The sequence below is a fragment of the Elaeis guineensis genome, chromosome 13 (assembly GCF_000442705.2).
Source record: "Elaeis guineensis isolate ETL-2024a chromosome 13, EG11, whole genome shotgun sequence".
NCBI classification, from domain to species: domain Eukaryota; kingdom Viridiplantae; phylum Streptophyta; class Magnoliopsida; order Arecales; family Arecaceae; genus Elaeis; species Elaeis guineensis.
Genome location: NC_026005.2, coordinates 5,465,148 through 5,481,725, shown reverse-complemented (window position 1 = coordinate 5,481,725; position 16,578 = coordinate 5,465,148). Strand labels below are relative to the sequence as shown.

Below are 16,578 nucleotides of genomic sequence, written 5' to 3'. Positions count from 1 at the left end.
CCTCCCTTCTTATCTGCAGGAATAGGGGCTTTCAGGGCATCCGAAAATAGGGCTTTAGGCAAGTAAGATGATTCCGGTGCAGTTGGTTCCTTTTCTATTTTCAGGTCCTCCTTGTTCTTGGGTGATTTGGCTTCGGTTAGAGGTTTAGGGTCAGTCTCATTGGTTTTACTAGTGTGTTCAATAACCTTCCCACTTTTCAGAGTCATGATTGATTTGGTATGTTCAGAAAAAGCTTCTGGGGTATTATAACTCTCAATCACAAATTGCCCTCTTGGGTTGCTCTCGGATTGGCTAGGTAATTTTCCTCCTTCCCTCCTACTGAATGCAGTCGCTAGTTGACCTATTTGGGTCTCTAGCTTAGCAATGGATTGTGTGTGGGAGTTAAGGATCTGAGTGTTGACTTCTAATCGTTCTAGTGCTTTCAGAACTTTTTCCTCAAAAGCTGAGCTGTGACCAGTAGTAGACGGTTGAGGAGCATTTTGAAATTGATGGTATGATCCATGTCTATATGTTGGGTCCTGATATTGAGGTCGAGGTGCGGCAGGACCAACCACTGGTTGTGGTCTCCAAGAAAAATTTGGATGGTTTCTCCAGCCGGGGTTATAAGTGCTCGAATATGGATCGTTTTCTGGTCTGCGAGCTTGTTGGACTTGAGCTTGCTGAACCTGCTCGTGCACAAACTCAAGAAATTGAGGTACGGCTGGGCATTCACTAACAAAATGGTTCGGACTTGCACACAATGCACAAACTTCTTGGATTGGGTTAGGTGGAATCGGGGATTGTCCAGTATTTAGAAGACGATCTAATTTTTGGGACAGTTCATCTACCTTTTGATGGATATCTATGGCATTTCCTACTTCATATATTCCACCTCTCTTTGGGTTTAACATGGGTTTATCTCTAATAGAGGCAGACATATGATGTAATGAATTTTCACTTAAAATTTCAAACAGTTGCCATGCCTCATCCTCACTTTTCAGCATGAATGTCCCACCGCATGATGCACGACCATTTGTCGATGTCTTTCAGATAGCCCATCATAAAAACATTGGATTAACTGCCACTTGGGTACAGCATGGTGGGGACATTTTCTAATAAGGTCCTTTAATCTCTCCCATGTTTCATGAAACATTTCTCCATCTAATTGGGAAAAACTAGTTATGGCTTTCCTTATTTGATTAGTTTTTCCTATGGGAAAATATTTCTTGAGAAACTCTCCTTGCAGCTGGTCCCAGGTTGATATAGTCATGGAATCCAAAGTATGTAGCCAGTATTTGACTTTGTCCTTAAGTGAAAAAGGGAATAATTTTAACCTAAGAGCATCATCGGAGAAGTTGTGAATTTTGACAGTTGAACATATTTCAAGAAATTCTTCAAGATGTTTATAAGGGTCCTCATTACTAAGTCCATAAAATGAAGGTAACATTTGGATTATACTGGACTTAATTTCATATTGAGTGGCCTCCACAGGGGGCACTTGAATACAAGGAAAGTAGGTATATGTGGAAGGAGTAAAGTACTCCTTCAATTGCTTGGGTGGATCATTCTCCTGATTTCGGTCCATATTTTTACGTCTGTTGGCTCTAAAGGTTCTTTCTATTTCTGGATCAAAAGATTGGATTTCTGGTCATAACGATCTACGGCCAAGCATACACCTTACAATTATACTGTAGAGCAAACACAGAAATTTTTTTTTTTATAATATATATTTTTATAATAAAGTGAGAAAAGAATGAAGAAAATCTAAAGAGAAGAACCTAAGAATCTTAAATCTATGAAAAGGGAGAAATTAGTTAATGTTTAGATGTTAATTGCAATCAACTTAAACAATCATAGACTCTCTATCCTAAGGTTAACTTAGATCTAGACAGCTCCTAACTTTCAAGACCGCCTTTGAGCACTCCAAGCTCAAGACTGACTAACTGACTCGGCCAGGTAAGCGTAAGATGTGGGAGGTTCCCTGCTCGTTGCTTTCCTTAGACACCAACTGCGTTGGCCAGGTCAGTCAACGGAACCAATTGAAAACCACTTTCTTTAACCACTTGCCTTAGACACCGAGCAATTAACCAATCCACACTCGGTTCAACTCTAGAGCTTTCTTATCCTATTGAGCTCGAAATTCCTAAGGCTGACGTCTAGTTGATTTTAGATTAAGGTCTAGGTTATGCAAATGCAAGGGAGTGATTTGTGGACCAAGGAAGGGTGATCAAATCCCCACCTTATCTGGTTAATAGGTTATTGCCCTTAAGATTAATTATGGAGATGCAATGCAAAGAAACAAGGTGTCCAATCAAGTTAGAAATTTTTATATTTGAGGTTACGCTATTTTAGTTAAGTGTTATGAAATGTCAGTGGCTTCTTTTTTTTTTTTTTTTTTAAAGGTTTATAGTTTTATCTTTTTATATATATTTTTTTTTATTTTTTTATTTTTTTTAGTTTTGCAAGAAAATAAGTTTAAGTGATTAAGTCTAAAAAGCAATAAATCACTAGGCTATAAAAAGTAGCAAATTATTCCAAGCAGAAAAATTTCTAAGATTAAAAAGTAGTAAATTAGTTATGCAAGGTAATTATGTAATTATGCAAAAAGATTATCTAGCTAGAAAGCACTAAAAAAAAATTTAAAGCGAGAAATAAAAACTGAAAAGCATATTTTTAAAAAAAAAAAAATTAATTTTTTTAATTCAACCGTGCCAAGATCCCCGACAACGGCGCCAAAATTTGATGCGTAGTCGTTGATAGCACCAAAAATAACTCTACTCACTACGTAGGTAGGATGAGTCGAGATCGTATCCTCAGGGACTTTGGGCTAAGTTGAGATTGCAAAATAAAAAAAAGAAACATTGTTTTTGATTTAGAAAATAAATTATCTTAAAATTGATGTAGTTAGAAAATAAAGAGCTCGGGAGTTTTGAATTAATTTCGCACTAGCAGAGTTGTATCTCTTTTTTAATATATGCGATTAATCTTAGGAAAAATACCTATCTTTCCTCGGCACGCCCCGTACCCGTAGATCACGGCGCGTCTCCGGAAAGTACTAAGTAAACAACTTCTTTCCTCGGCACGCCCCGTACCCGTAGATCACGGCGCGTCTCCGAAAAGTAAAAGTTGTTCCTAATATTAATCTAACAATAAAGTATAAATAAAAGCATATGAAAGAAAGCAAATAAAGAACTCATGATGATTTAAATAAAAGCATAATCTTTATTGCATATAAAGAAATACAGGAAAGTTTAGAACAATAAACCATCTCTGTGTCGTTATAAAATTTCTTCTCCACTCCCGAGACTGCTAGCCTAGCTGCTCATGAAGTAGTCCCTTTCTATTCCTCTATGCAAGGCTCTAGAAGAATTTCTGGGCTCCCCCTCCAATGGGAGTACAAAAGCCTTTTTATAGGTGTTAGGAGGGAGGAGTTTTACATGATTTTCCGATGTGGGACTAAAGAAAATACAAATCTTTCCTTTCAAAATATTTCTAAATATTAATTTTTTTTCTTTAATAAGCATCTGTTTGACCGCCATCAAAAATTCCTTGCGAACCCGTCTGCCGCACACCCACACCCGCGCGATGCCGCACCCGTGCCCGCGCTCACGCCACGTCCACGCTGCGTCCACGCTGCATCCACCCCGCGTCCATGCCGCGTCCTCCCCGCGTCCACGCCTCACGCGTCCGTCCGCTCGCGTCCGCGCTCACCGCGCGCCCACGAGCTCACGCCACGTCCACTCGCGCGCCCAGGAGAGAATTCAACGTGAAACAATTTTTCATATTCCAAAAAGAAACTTTTGTTTCTTCACAATGACATCTATATCCTTTTGGATTCCTTGCATAGTATCTTCATTTTCTATAATACCGTATGCGTCTTTCTTTTATTTTAATTTTGTTTTAAGTCCAATTTTCTTCAAACTTGAATCTTTTTGATCTATGAATCGGACTCTTTGTATCGGCGATTACCTTTCCTGTAAAACATAAAAAGAAACATCAAATTCTTAATAAATAAAATAAATTAAATATAATTTTCTGCTTTAAATGACTTAAATTAAGTGTTTATCACAGACCAATCATCTATTAAGTTGGCATCACAAGCTGCTCCAGCAACAGTATGGTGGTCTAGATCATCAGATGGCTTTATCTCTGGCTCATATGGATCTTTGTCGTTTTCACCCACGTTTGCTGATACCTGGTTCCTAGTATTGCTTGACTGGCTTGTATCATTATCTGGATGTGTTGCAAGAACAAACACAGTCAAGCAAATTTACTTTTTTAATGGCAGTCATGCAACAGAACAAAAAGATATGCTATTTTTTGAGAACACATTATAAAACAGAGAAAATAATTGGACCGGGATTACCATGCAAAGGGGATATCTTCTGAAGGACAGCAATGAAAAATGCTCCACTGTTTTGATCATGAGGAAGTATTCTCATGCAGTGCTCCAGTGGAAAACTTGAAACTTCAACTTTAAAATCACCATCCAGTTCCCCAGCAGCTGGACTTTGTTTGCTGGAAACTTCCTCAAATTTATTTGCAGTTTCACCAGTGTCAGTCTGCACCTTATTATTTTGTGAGTTCCCACAGTTAGTACCATGTCCTTTGCTATTATAATCCAGATCTCTCATTCTCAGATTGATAATATTCTCCTCCCAAGTATCACCATCAGGTACCTCTACAGCACCATCACATGGCACTGGATACTCCTTGCAGCTTTGATTGGAAGGAAACATGCCTGGTAATATTACACCTCTCCTATAGATAGGGACATCTTTATAAGAAGCTAGCCAAAGACCTTTATCTTTTACCTGTGAAGTTAGTATTGATAAAATTAGTAGAAACATCTTCATTGATGAATATAGGAAAATTCAATGTGAGTCGTGACAGTATCCAAAAAATGTTTATCCAGGCAAGGACCCTGTAAACAAATTTGGCATTATAACTGCAAGTTATATAAAATGGAAAAATTATAACAGGCAATGCATGCATTGAAAATTCAAATGTGTGCGGATGTAAGAGGCATGCACATGCACACGCACACATAGAAAGAGAGAGAGAGAGAGAGAGAAGATGGACAACACACTAAACATTAAAGTATTAAACCTTTGGTAAGAGATTAACGATTCAAAACCAATGATAATCACAATTGAAGATACAAAGTGCTAAACATGATATACACCAAATTTATAATAATAATAATAAAAAAAAAAACTGCATACCAGAAGTCGTGTTCCTAAGCATCATATGGGTGTAAATTGGAGCATTTAATTGAATTGATATTGTTTTGCTATAATCTAATCATCAAAACCTGTTGTGTTTAAATATATTCATGTTTGAATATTTTGGATCATGATCAATGAATGAAGTGGATTATCAATTTTGTATGTCCTATCATGTATGTTAGCACACTAGCATAATCGATCTTTCACTTTTGTACTCATCATCATGTAGGTTAGGGATCTCCAATATTTATGATTTCTGGATTCTAGGAAATTTTCTTAGATGTGGAGATTAAAATAAACATGTGGATCTTCAACTGGACAGACCATCATTTGGAATCATTATATCTTTTACCTGTTTGTAAAGATAGAAAGATGGTTCTTATAATTGAATAGAACTTGAATAAGCTGTTAGTAAATATCTCATTATAACAATTTACTTCTCTTCTTTCCAGTGCTTTTTTGCTGATTTTGGATCCTATCCATCAACTAATCACTTTGGAGATCAACCGAAGATCAATTATCAAAAGAATATGCAGGAAACCACCTCCCTATCATGTCAGTCCGTCCACCTTAAAATTGGTGATATTATGCTTCCATGTATAATATTCCGTACCAGCTCGAACCGGCCGGTACATCCCCTATCGTACTGGTTGGGAATCGGTTTGGTTCAGACCAATTTTTCGGAAAATAGCCTAAACCGAACCAAACTAGTCAGTTCGGTATGATATCGGCCTGAACTGCCTGATACCGGACGGTTTGGTCCGGTACGGTGCAGTATGGTACTGGTTCGGCTTGATTTTTTTTTTTTAGCTGTTGGATGAAAAAAAAAATTGAATTTTTTATTATCAGTACGGACCGGTATGGTATGGTACAGATCGGTACAGTATGGTATGGTACAGATCAAAAATCGTACAAGCCTCGATATCGATTCCTGAAACTTTTTGCTTCCATGGCTCCAAATTAAGCATTCCAAAAATTAAACTGTTCGGAAGCTCAGAATCTAACATGCATTCAAGCCTGAGAAACTGTCCATGTTGTCTTACTAAAACAGAGCATTTCAGAAGAATTACTTCCAAATTTGTATTTCCTAAGAGAAATAACTTATATATCCTCATGGGGTAATTTATTAATATGCAAGCACCAAATTCGAGTATTTACTTCTCTACGTCATTTTTAAAAACTTATGAGTAACAAACAAAATAGTGATGGCCAAAATAAATCCTAGTTTGAACCTGACCTTCTATTAGACATTGACAATTCAGGTAGCTCACATGAGACATTGACAAGCTCAACTGATCCCCCACTTCTCCAAAGAATCTAGATAGATATGAGACACATAACCCAATATTACAAAGAGTGAAGTAGATGGAGTAAACGAAATCATGTCCACTAAAACAAACGGAGGCAGACAACATTTAACAAAGCCAGTATTGAAAAAAGACACATCTAAAAAATAAGCAGAATAAATATTGCAAACCATTGAAACCAACCACTTGGTGTGAATGATAGAATAAGGCAGGACAACTAAAATCAGATTAAAAATATTGAAGTTTCTCAAGAACTCAAATGATTAACAATGATCAGAAATTTAAGCAACAGAATAATAACTCAAAGAGGTCACTGGTGGCTATTATAGTGAGTCAAATCAAACAAGATCATGAAAGTTTATAAGTTTGAGATTATCGAATGTTTTATAGAAAATTGGCAAAAAATATCAAAAGAAACTTCAATGGGTATGCCATTTCTGCTAAATCAGTTAGCAATACATGATGGAATTTTTTTCGAAAGAATAAAAGGTGTGCTTGTAAAATACAACTGATATGCCTAATGTATAAACAACAAGAACTCTTCAGGAAATTCTTAGAACAACTCCTAAACATGCATAAAAGTCAGATACTAAATATATTTTCCTATTTAGCTATACCAATCAAGTTGATTAAATGAACAGGTTAATTGTAACAAAGGGTATGCTTGATGCTTATCAAGTCATAGCAGATCTCCAAGTTAAAGTTTGAGTAATTTTTCAAAGTCTATTAATTAGTACTAATGAGCATTAAAAAAGAAAATTGGACAGGAAGATAGCATACTAAATGCTGAGAAGCAAAAATTAATAAGTGAATATGCTCAAAAATATATTTGTATTTAACCAAGTCCTATAAGATTGGCTAAGATTATAGTAATATTGCTTAGGCATATGACATTTACCATATAAAAAAATATCATCATAGCATGGTAGGCCCTTTGGCAAGCACATTTGATAGTGTCTTTCAATTCATATGTGTCTGGAATGTGAGTAGCATATGAAATTGTCCTACTGTTGTGTTTTACTTTCATATGCTGAAAACAACCTGGTGGTTAAACAAAAATAAGCAAATAAAAAAATGTTGAAGCATAAGATGCAAAAATCTTCAAGTGATCAAGCAGTAGGAAGGAAATAGATGAAAATTCAAAATGAGAGAACTACCACAATATTAAGCTATTGACAAATAAGACTAATTTTTGAAAGGCCTAGTAAGATAATATCTTTCCAGGAAACATTAAATAACCTCAGCTACGACAGCCTCATTTTCAACTGGATTCATTGAGCAAGTAGAGTAAACCAATCTTCCACCCACTTTAAGCAAAGCTATAACCACAAACAGCAGCACAATAGTGGTATAAGCCTAAATTTGAAGATGAAAAAAAACTTCAGAAGAAAAGAAACTTCAGATTTAGATCCAAAGATACAATTAAACAAATGAACTAAGACATACAAAAAGCAAATAACTGAAACTAATGTGTTAGAGCCCAGTATGAAAAAGTTTAGAGTGTAGACAGAAGTTGCCGATATATGTCAAAAGCAGTGAAGCATTTTCTTAAATAATGGTATGATGTTATGGTAGACATTTTCTTAAATAAATAAAGACACTTAGGATTGAAGTTCTTGTCCACCTCCAAAAACAATTTGATTTTTTAAACAATAAGAATTAGACTTATTGATTTCTCCTTGCAAAACAGAATGAAGGAAAAGAAGTTATGATCTGTCAGTGTCATTTGAAAATGACACCAAGGTGGCTATGTTTGGCTAAAAAATTGCAAATTCAAATCAGTGTTAATTGGTAAGTTCATTATCTATATAGGCACTGCAAGGGGAGGTAAATTAGTGAGAATTGAGGGACAAGAAACTGAAAAATAATATAATCTTGCTACTCTGGTTACACTTCTCAAATAGAGTGGAACAATGAGGAAATGTAAGAGGACTCAAGGTTGCAGTTTAAATTTCGGGACAATTTAACCACCATAATTAGAATGCCTCTAGCTGGAGCAAGCATGACAAAGTAAGCACACATGCACCTCTCTGGTGTTGTGCAAAATTGAATATGAGCTGAAAAAGGACGAGCATGACAGCTTCTTATGAACAAGGTTCACAAGCAATAGATCAGGCATTTCATATATTTGTCTAATAAACAACATGGGTGTTCGCTAACCATAATTTCAACGAGTAAGAAACAATTGAAATTTTGTATAAATCCCACATAAATTCAGAAACTAATGACTATACTTGCACACCAAAAACTTTTCAATATACTTTCACTCTGAAATAAATAGCTTCTTGTTTAAAGCAAAATTAATAACAGCACATTACAGATAGGTGATAATCTCATTATCAAGATCACTCTACTTCCTTTGCACAAACTCCAATGTAACTTCAAATGGTATTGACTTGTAATTATCTCAACTCTCAAGTCTCAAGTTTGCAACAGTATTGGCTCCCAAACCACCATTGATTGGATATTTCTCTCTTACACCCCCACACCAAAAACTCTTCAATATGCTTTCACTCTAAAATGAGGAGCAGCTTCCTAAACTAAATCAAAATAAATAATATCTTTAGCTCAAGTTAAAGATGGATGTTAATCTCACTATCAAGTTTACTCATTCTACCTCTTACAACCAAATTTGTTCAATGCCATCACTATAGAAGGAAGATACCACCTATGAGGACTTATGTATAGTCCCACATTGGTCATGCACTGAGAAGATCTTAAATACTTACATAGGGCAAGGAACTCAAATAATACCTTCCGGTTAATCTTTTTGAGTAAGGTTCTAAATTACTATAAATGATATCAGAGCAGATCCAACCCATTGCCTATGTGGACTACGAAACACACAAGTCCCTTTTAAGGATGGTCATGGACCAATTATGATGTTAGTGATTGGATTTTGACCCTTATCCTAGCAAGGACACCAAGGCTTAAACAAGGAGAGTATGGGAGGACCCATGTTTAGTTCTATTCTATATTGATTATGCATTAGGAAGACCTTGGATAGTTATACAAGGCCAATAAACTCAAATAATACGTTCCAGCTAGAATTTTTGAGTAAGGTCCTAGGATCTTACAATAAATATAGCAAGTTTTTACAAAACAAAAAATTGATTACATACACAAAAGCATTCACACACAAATGAACAAATGTACCCACACACAAATACAAAAATATATCCACACACACATGCGCACATGCACACAGAGAATTACTTCTCTCAAATATCAAAATAGTAGCAGCTTTTGCCTCCATGTCCTAGGTTATCAAATCAAACTGAAAGTAGCATATGTCAAATTAAACATTTCCATCTATACAATGTATAAAACAGAATTTTAAATTAGAAATATTCTCCTATGGATTATGTCTTTCAACTAGTTGATGGAAGAAACCCTTCACTGATTAACTAAATATATACTATATCTTATTCATTTGTAGTTTCACAGCCTTGATTCATAAAGAATTCAAAGCAAAAATCGAACATGTTCATGTATCTAGGTGGCATCAATTAGTATCTTTCTACCAACAAATCAATTATTCCTATCCAAATAAGGGAGAAAATCTAATCTCCATCCCCCTTCTTTTTCTGTGATCCTTCTTTAGCAAATTTTTCTATTATCACATGAAGTAAATGATCGAAGAAGTGTTGGTATCTTGCTACTTTCAAGACAAATAGTGATCAAGCCTATACATTAGTTACCAAACTTTTCAACTCTATCTTCTATACTCCCTTTATACGTGAAGGGGGTGATTTTTATAGATAAATAATATTTTTTTGTCTATTTAAAGAGATATTTTAAGTAAGGGATATTATTCAATAAATTATTTTAAATAACTATATATATATATATATAGTGATTAATAGTGTTTTTGGATATGAATTGCATGTACCTGGTTGTTAGTAATGATTGATTTTAGCCTGCACTTGCAAGTGACATGCTGATACACAAACGAGATCTCTGCATGTCATTAAAATATATGATTCCAATATGTCGAATAATGACAGCATAATTATAAAAGGCCATTAATGTTAAATTTGGAAGTCGTAGTTTATTATGGCAGGATATTAAAAAGAAACTGATAAAGGTTTTATATTTGCTACCACGCATACCGATCTCCACTTGGAGACGATGAAGACCGTTTCCCATTCCTGCATTCCTGAAGTTAATTCATGCATTTTCAAGAACACCAATTGGAAGAATAACAGGATTACATGTGAAGGAGAAGTGAACATGTAGAAGATTACCATTTTCTCCAAATATCAGGAGCCTTACGCAGAGTTCCATCACCACTGCAAGGAACATCACATAAAACACGATCAAATTGCAAAATATTTGCTCCCAGCTCTTCTTGTCCTTCTTTGAAAGCCTCCACATGATTTCTTGTGAAAGAACAACTAGGGAAGTGCTGAGCTTCATGATTTGTTACTATCAAGTAGGCACTGCACATCCTTTTTGTCTGGTGGATGAGGAGATTGCATCTTTGAACATCAACATCATTAGCTATTACCTAGATTATCAAACAGAGCAAACCAAGATTATCATGCTTAAAACCAACCCTAAAGAAATAGCTTGGAGATAAATGGGAAAAAGAAAAAGCACCAGCCCCTTGGGAAGTAATCCACAATTGGTTGATTGGTGCATAATTTCAAGCAACTGGAAAGTTTTAGATCCAGGAGCTGCACACACTGCATCCATCAAGACAGTCAAAATAACTTGAGCATGAATATGCAACTTCAAATTCTGAAAGATAATTTACAAAAAACAAGCAAATCTGAAAACTAAGACCTCACTAAATTGACTCGGAGATATCTCTGATCACCTCCCTATTGTCCTTATCACATACTTTATATGGTAAGGTGAAGTGTAAGACCTCACTAAATTGACTCAACAAGATGTATCTACATGTTGCATGAATAAGAACTTAAGTTTGCAAATGTCTATATTAATTTGAAACATATTAAGCTTTGAAAAATCAACTAAGTTGAAACCATACCCCACAGAGTCATTGATGTGAACGAAAACAACTAATAAGCATGACAATCTCAATTTAAATTTCTAAAAATGTGAAAACAAAAGGGCAAGAGAGTAAAATTAGATCAAGTTAACTGGATAGCAAAGAGGTGGGATCTAAAAATACCAACAAGAATGAAAGAAGAAAGGAACTAAAGAAGCTTTTTATATATGGCTCTCTCCATCAAAAAACAGCAAAAGAGGTTATTTTGGACAACTGTCAAACTGGTTACAAGTGAAATGCTTTGGTTGCAGAATACTTCCAAATTTCAATCAACATTTCAAATATCAATTAATACAATATGTACCCCTGGAAACATACTGCACTCACCCCTCATTGGAACAAGAGGGCATTGATTCAAACAAGCATCGCACACGAACCGCACAAACTGACCATAGGCCGAGTAGTGCTGGTAGACCAAAGTTTGTTTGGTCCAAACAAAGACCAACAAGGCTGATAAACCAAACAGTATTGCTCAAGATGACTCAAACAACCCATTTTGTGAAGTAGGAATGAAGTGAGGGAGAACGGAAGATTGAATAGGGAGATTGATTTGTGGAATCAAAGCTTGATTTCAATTTCTGGGGCTTGAAAATCATTATATCTAGGTAATCTTCACCCGCTTCCATTTTTTCTTCCTTCCTTCTAAAATCCAATTAGATTAAATATTGTTTAATCAGCAGATTCATGAATTAGAATGTGAATTTGGAATCAAAATCAATAATTTTGCAGGTTTTGGGTTGAACCTCAAAAAGTACATCCAGAAATTGAATAAACATGATAATAACCAAAAAGGGCTATACTACAAGTGCATCGGCCATAGCTATGCATACATCAATAATCTTTGCCGGCATGATGCTTGATATGATGCATACCATATGCACCCCTGGCTGCTACATCCCTATACCTCAACATTTCGAACCTTCCTTTTCATATGTTTCTTACTAACTACTTTTAGCAGGAAAGAAATAAGAAAAACTAAAGGAATACCAAGTTTACAGAAAGAGATGGAGAAATTACACTGTAACGATAAAATGCTTTACTTGAATAAGAGATAGATGAGGACTCCTAAAACAAAATTTTGTATGCATAAAGAATTCAAAAATTTCTTAAAATTTCATAAAAACAATAAAATGGATTTTATTAGTATCATTATCATTATTATTTAATTATATTTTATGAAGCTCAACTTCAAAATTATTATCAGGTTGATGCATCCATCAATCAAATACTATCCAACCAATAAAATGCTTTCCTTGAATAAGAGATAGATGAGGACGCCTAAAACAAAATTTTGTCTGCATAAAGAATTCAAAATTTTCTTAAAATTTCATAAAAACAATAAAATGTATTTTATTAGTACCATTATCATTATTATTTAATTATATCTCATGAAGCTCAACTTCAAAGTATGCATTCAAAATTATTATCAGGTTGATGCATCAATCAAATACTATCCAACCAATAAAGACCATTATAGGAAAAAACATAAGATAATCACACAATCAGATGTCATATCTAGTATAATATATGACATAAACAAATGTGGGGCAATATTCATGTCTCAGTTGACCATTTGTGTACCTAAACAAAAATTATAGCATGTAATAGCCAATTATGCTTTAATTTTCGAATTTGATTTTTCTTAATCAATAAAAACAGCAAGTTTTGCATCTTGTAAAAATGTGCACCTTATTATTTCATATACAACCAAATAGGCTTGAACGGGGACTACATGTGATTAAATGCCAATAAAAATGCTTTTCACACATAACATGTACTGAGTTTAGAATAACATATAACTGCCTCAGCTTTTAGCATGTATTGTTAATTCTCAAAAACCGTTTTATAAAACTACCTAAGAAACTTTAAATCTATTAAGTCCTAAATTTTTAGTATGAAGGACCAAATTTAAAAGACAATCACTGAAGTAACTGTCTGACGCTATTGAAATCAAGCTCCAACTACCCTTAGATTTCACCAAATAAGCAATCAACAGGCAATGTAAATGCCAAGAAATCGTGGCTACAACGTTACATCATTCAGAAGGCACATTGTATTGAGTTATATGTATAGATCATGGAAGAACATAGTTTTAGAAGGAAAATTTTGGTGCTGGAAAGATAAGACTGCCAAAACTAAAGAAACCCATTGAGAAAAGTTGTCCATGTCCACCATACAATAAAAGGTCTGTTATGGAATGAGTAAACTGGGACTCAATGGTAAATCGAAGACAACTCTGGGACCGTATCATAAACTATGATGCTCTGTATCCCACTACCTTCCTCGCCACTAGTTGCATCATTGCTCAAACGTTGGTATGTCTAGATAATCTGGACAACAGGTCACTAGATGGAGCAGACAAATTCCTCCTTGAGTCTTTCCAAAGAGAGACACAATTAACTTTAACCTTTCTGTTGGCCTAAATAGCTGCCCATCTTGCCTGATTAATTATTCAAAAATTAGTGAAATTACATTGAAATTTTAAAAAATCATCAAATCAATCCAGAAAATACATCCAAATTATCTATATGTAATACAAATTTTAATAGTTTTTAAACTTTCTTAGATTTTTTTAGTTATTTTTCTATAATAAATTGATATTTAATTAGAAAATATCTAAAAAATTTATTTTAATTCAAAATAATGCAGAACCCACCAAGGATTCTAGATATATTCGTATCTTAGATTATCATTATTTAATTAATTATTTAAACATTAGTGAAATTTCACTATAATGCAAAAAAGTCCATTTCTACTTCAAAAAATACTTCTAAATTATATATACATAATATTAAATTTTTATTTTTTTGTATTCTTTAAATTTTTTAATAATTTCTTGATTCAAAAAATAATTTTAGCACAAAATATTCATAAAATTAATTTGAGTTCGGATTAGTGTAGCATCCTACCAAAGAGGCTACATATATTTTTCTCAACCCATGGGTATGCACAAAAGGCCACTTATTTTTCAAATTTCTTCAAATTTGCTCTTATGTCTCTACATTCATGATCATGCCCAACCTTAAAAAAATTGCTGCCAAATTTTTACAGAAAGTAGCAAGCACATCCCTAAATAGGCTACTAATTTATCAGAAATTTATTTATTATTATTTTATTTTTATTAATTTTAATCCAAAAATATATTTTTAATTTAAAAATTATAGACACCATTTCAATGGTATTGTGTAGATCATCTATAGATCTATCACAGTATAAAATCATGCCAAAGTCAAAAAAATTGACACAATCTCCCCTTATTTTTCCATTTTCTTGCTGATTTTCTGCCTCAAAATGGGAAAAACAAGAGAGGGAGAGGTCATTACCTATTTGTATGCTAGATCCAGCTTAGGTCCAGCAAAATTTAGCGATTTTTTTTTTAAGGCTAAAGAGGGGCTAAGAAGGCAGAGGCCTTCTCCGCCTCCCATCTCTGTTTTTCTTTTTTTGGTTTTTAGTGGGTATAGGACCCTAAATTTCTCCCAATGGGCAATGGATGCTAAGATTTGTGAAGTGTTGAAAAAGCCAACCTATGTAGTGTGTACATAGCCTAAACCAGACCTTGATCTTTGGGCAAACCAAGACTGAGCCAAGGCATACCACCTTGGTATTGCTTGAACCAAGGTTCGCCATACTGATACCGGACCCCGTACCGATGAAATTCTATTTAATGTCGGTATGCGGTTTGGTATGGTACGGTAACATCGGTATGCTTCGGTATGACGTACCAGTACAAGATCGGTACGGTACGATATGGGTGGTATGGGACGGTACCGTATTCCATGGCTTGAACCATCCGCTTTGGAGCGATTCGAGCCCTATTTTGAATTAAAAGGAAGAACTATTCCAGTTCTCCTTTGGTACGATTCGATATGCCTTGAACCAGATGATTCGGAGTGGTATGGTGAATCATGCAACCAACTAGACATTTGGACATGTCCAAATGGGGGTAAGGGCTATAAACCCTTATTCCTTCTCTTTTACTGTCAAACGATAATTTTGGCCAGCAGGATAACCCAATCTCTCTCTATACCACGTGAGTGGATATCCCTCTCACTTGGGGAATAATCGTATCCATGGGAGCGGTGGAATAGGCTTAATCTCTCCCACATCATAAGTCAATCACCATATTATCTCTCCACTTTTTTTATCCACTCTTAAGTACAAAAAAAGTGGGACCGTAATTTTATCTGTGTTAAAATCATCACAAAATCCCAAGCACATTAATTGCAGTTTATACCCTCTCCTTGTCCCTCCTATTTATTCCCCCAATCAAATGCCAATAGACACCATCCATGGAATAAGCCCATCCCTTCTATAGTACCTGGATAACTTTTCTTCTTCGCTCCAAATTTATTCTGCAATCGAATGCTACCTTAGGATTCATGGCAGGACCCTCTTTTGCCCAAAATTTCAATACCGAAGAATCCAATGGATCGACATATAGGGTTGATGTCAAGTTGAGGATCCATTTCTAAATCATTATAAAAAAAATTTATGGATCATACCTGGGTCCATAAAGCCAAACCAAATATGCATGTTGGATAATGTTTTTCTTTTTTTTCATAATTATGTATTATCACAATCTTTTTTCCTAGTTTTAGGTTATTAATTTTTTTTGGTGATGTATATTAAAAACAAATAATGCATCCTTCTCAATACAATATTTTTCCTAGTTTTACGTCATTAATCTTTTTTTTTTGTGATGTATGTCCAAAACAAATAATGCATCCCTGAGAAGATTCTTTCCATTTGATGTATTTGTAAAAATATAGACTGAAAGAATGTATTATTAGAAAACAACCCGCAACAATATGTTAGAACAAGGTCCAAACTCCAAAGACTCAATCCATTCTGGTTGTCTCAGATCTAACCCGATAAAATAATGGGTCTTGGGATGGGTTCATGATCTCAGAAACTATAAAACGCGGTCATAACTGGTGTTAGTCTAAACCAAGCAATACAAACCTAGCTGATGACTAAGAGTATTCTATCCACCAATACCAACCAAGATGTATGAAAAAAATGAGGCATCAGCCTATTTCTTTTTCTC

The 16,578-nt window shown here is 34.7% G+C and overlaps 1 non-coding gene across 1 annotated transcript; it reads left to right on the top strand.

Moving 5' to 3' along the window:
- The first annotated feature begins 1,071 nt into the window (after window positions 1-1,071).
- Window positions 1,072-1,177, top strand: LOC140853553 (small nucleolar RNA R71). The gene has a single exon (XR_012136623.1). It is a non-coding gene; the product is annotated as a small nucleolar RNA R71 (small nucleolar RNA).
- Window positions 1,178-16,578: the final 15,401 nt, after the last annotated feature.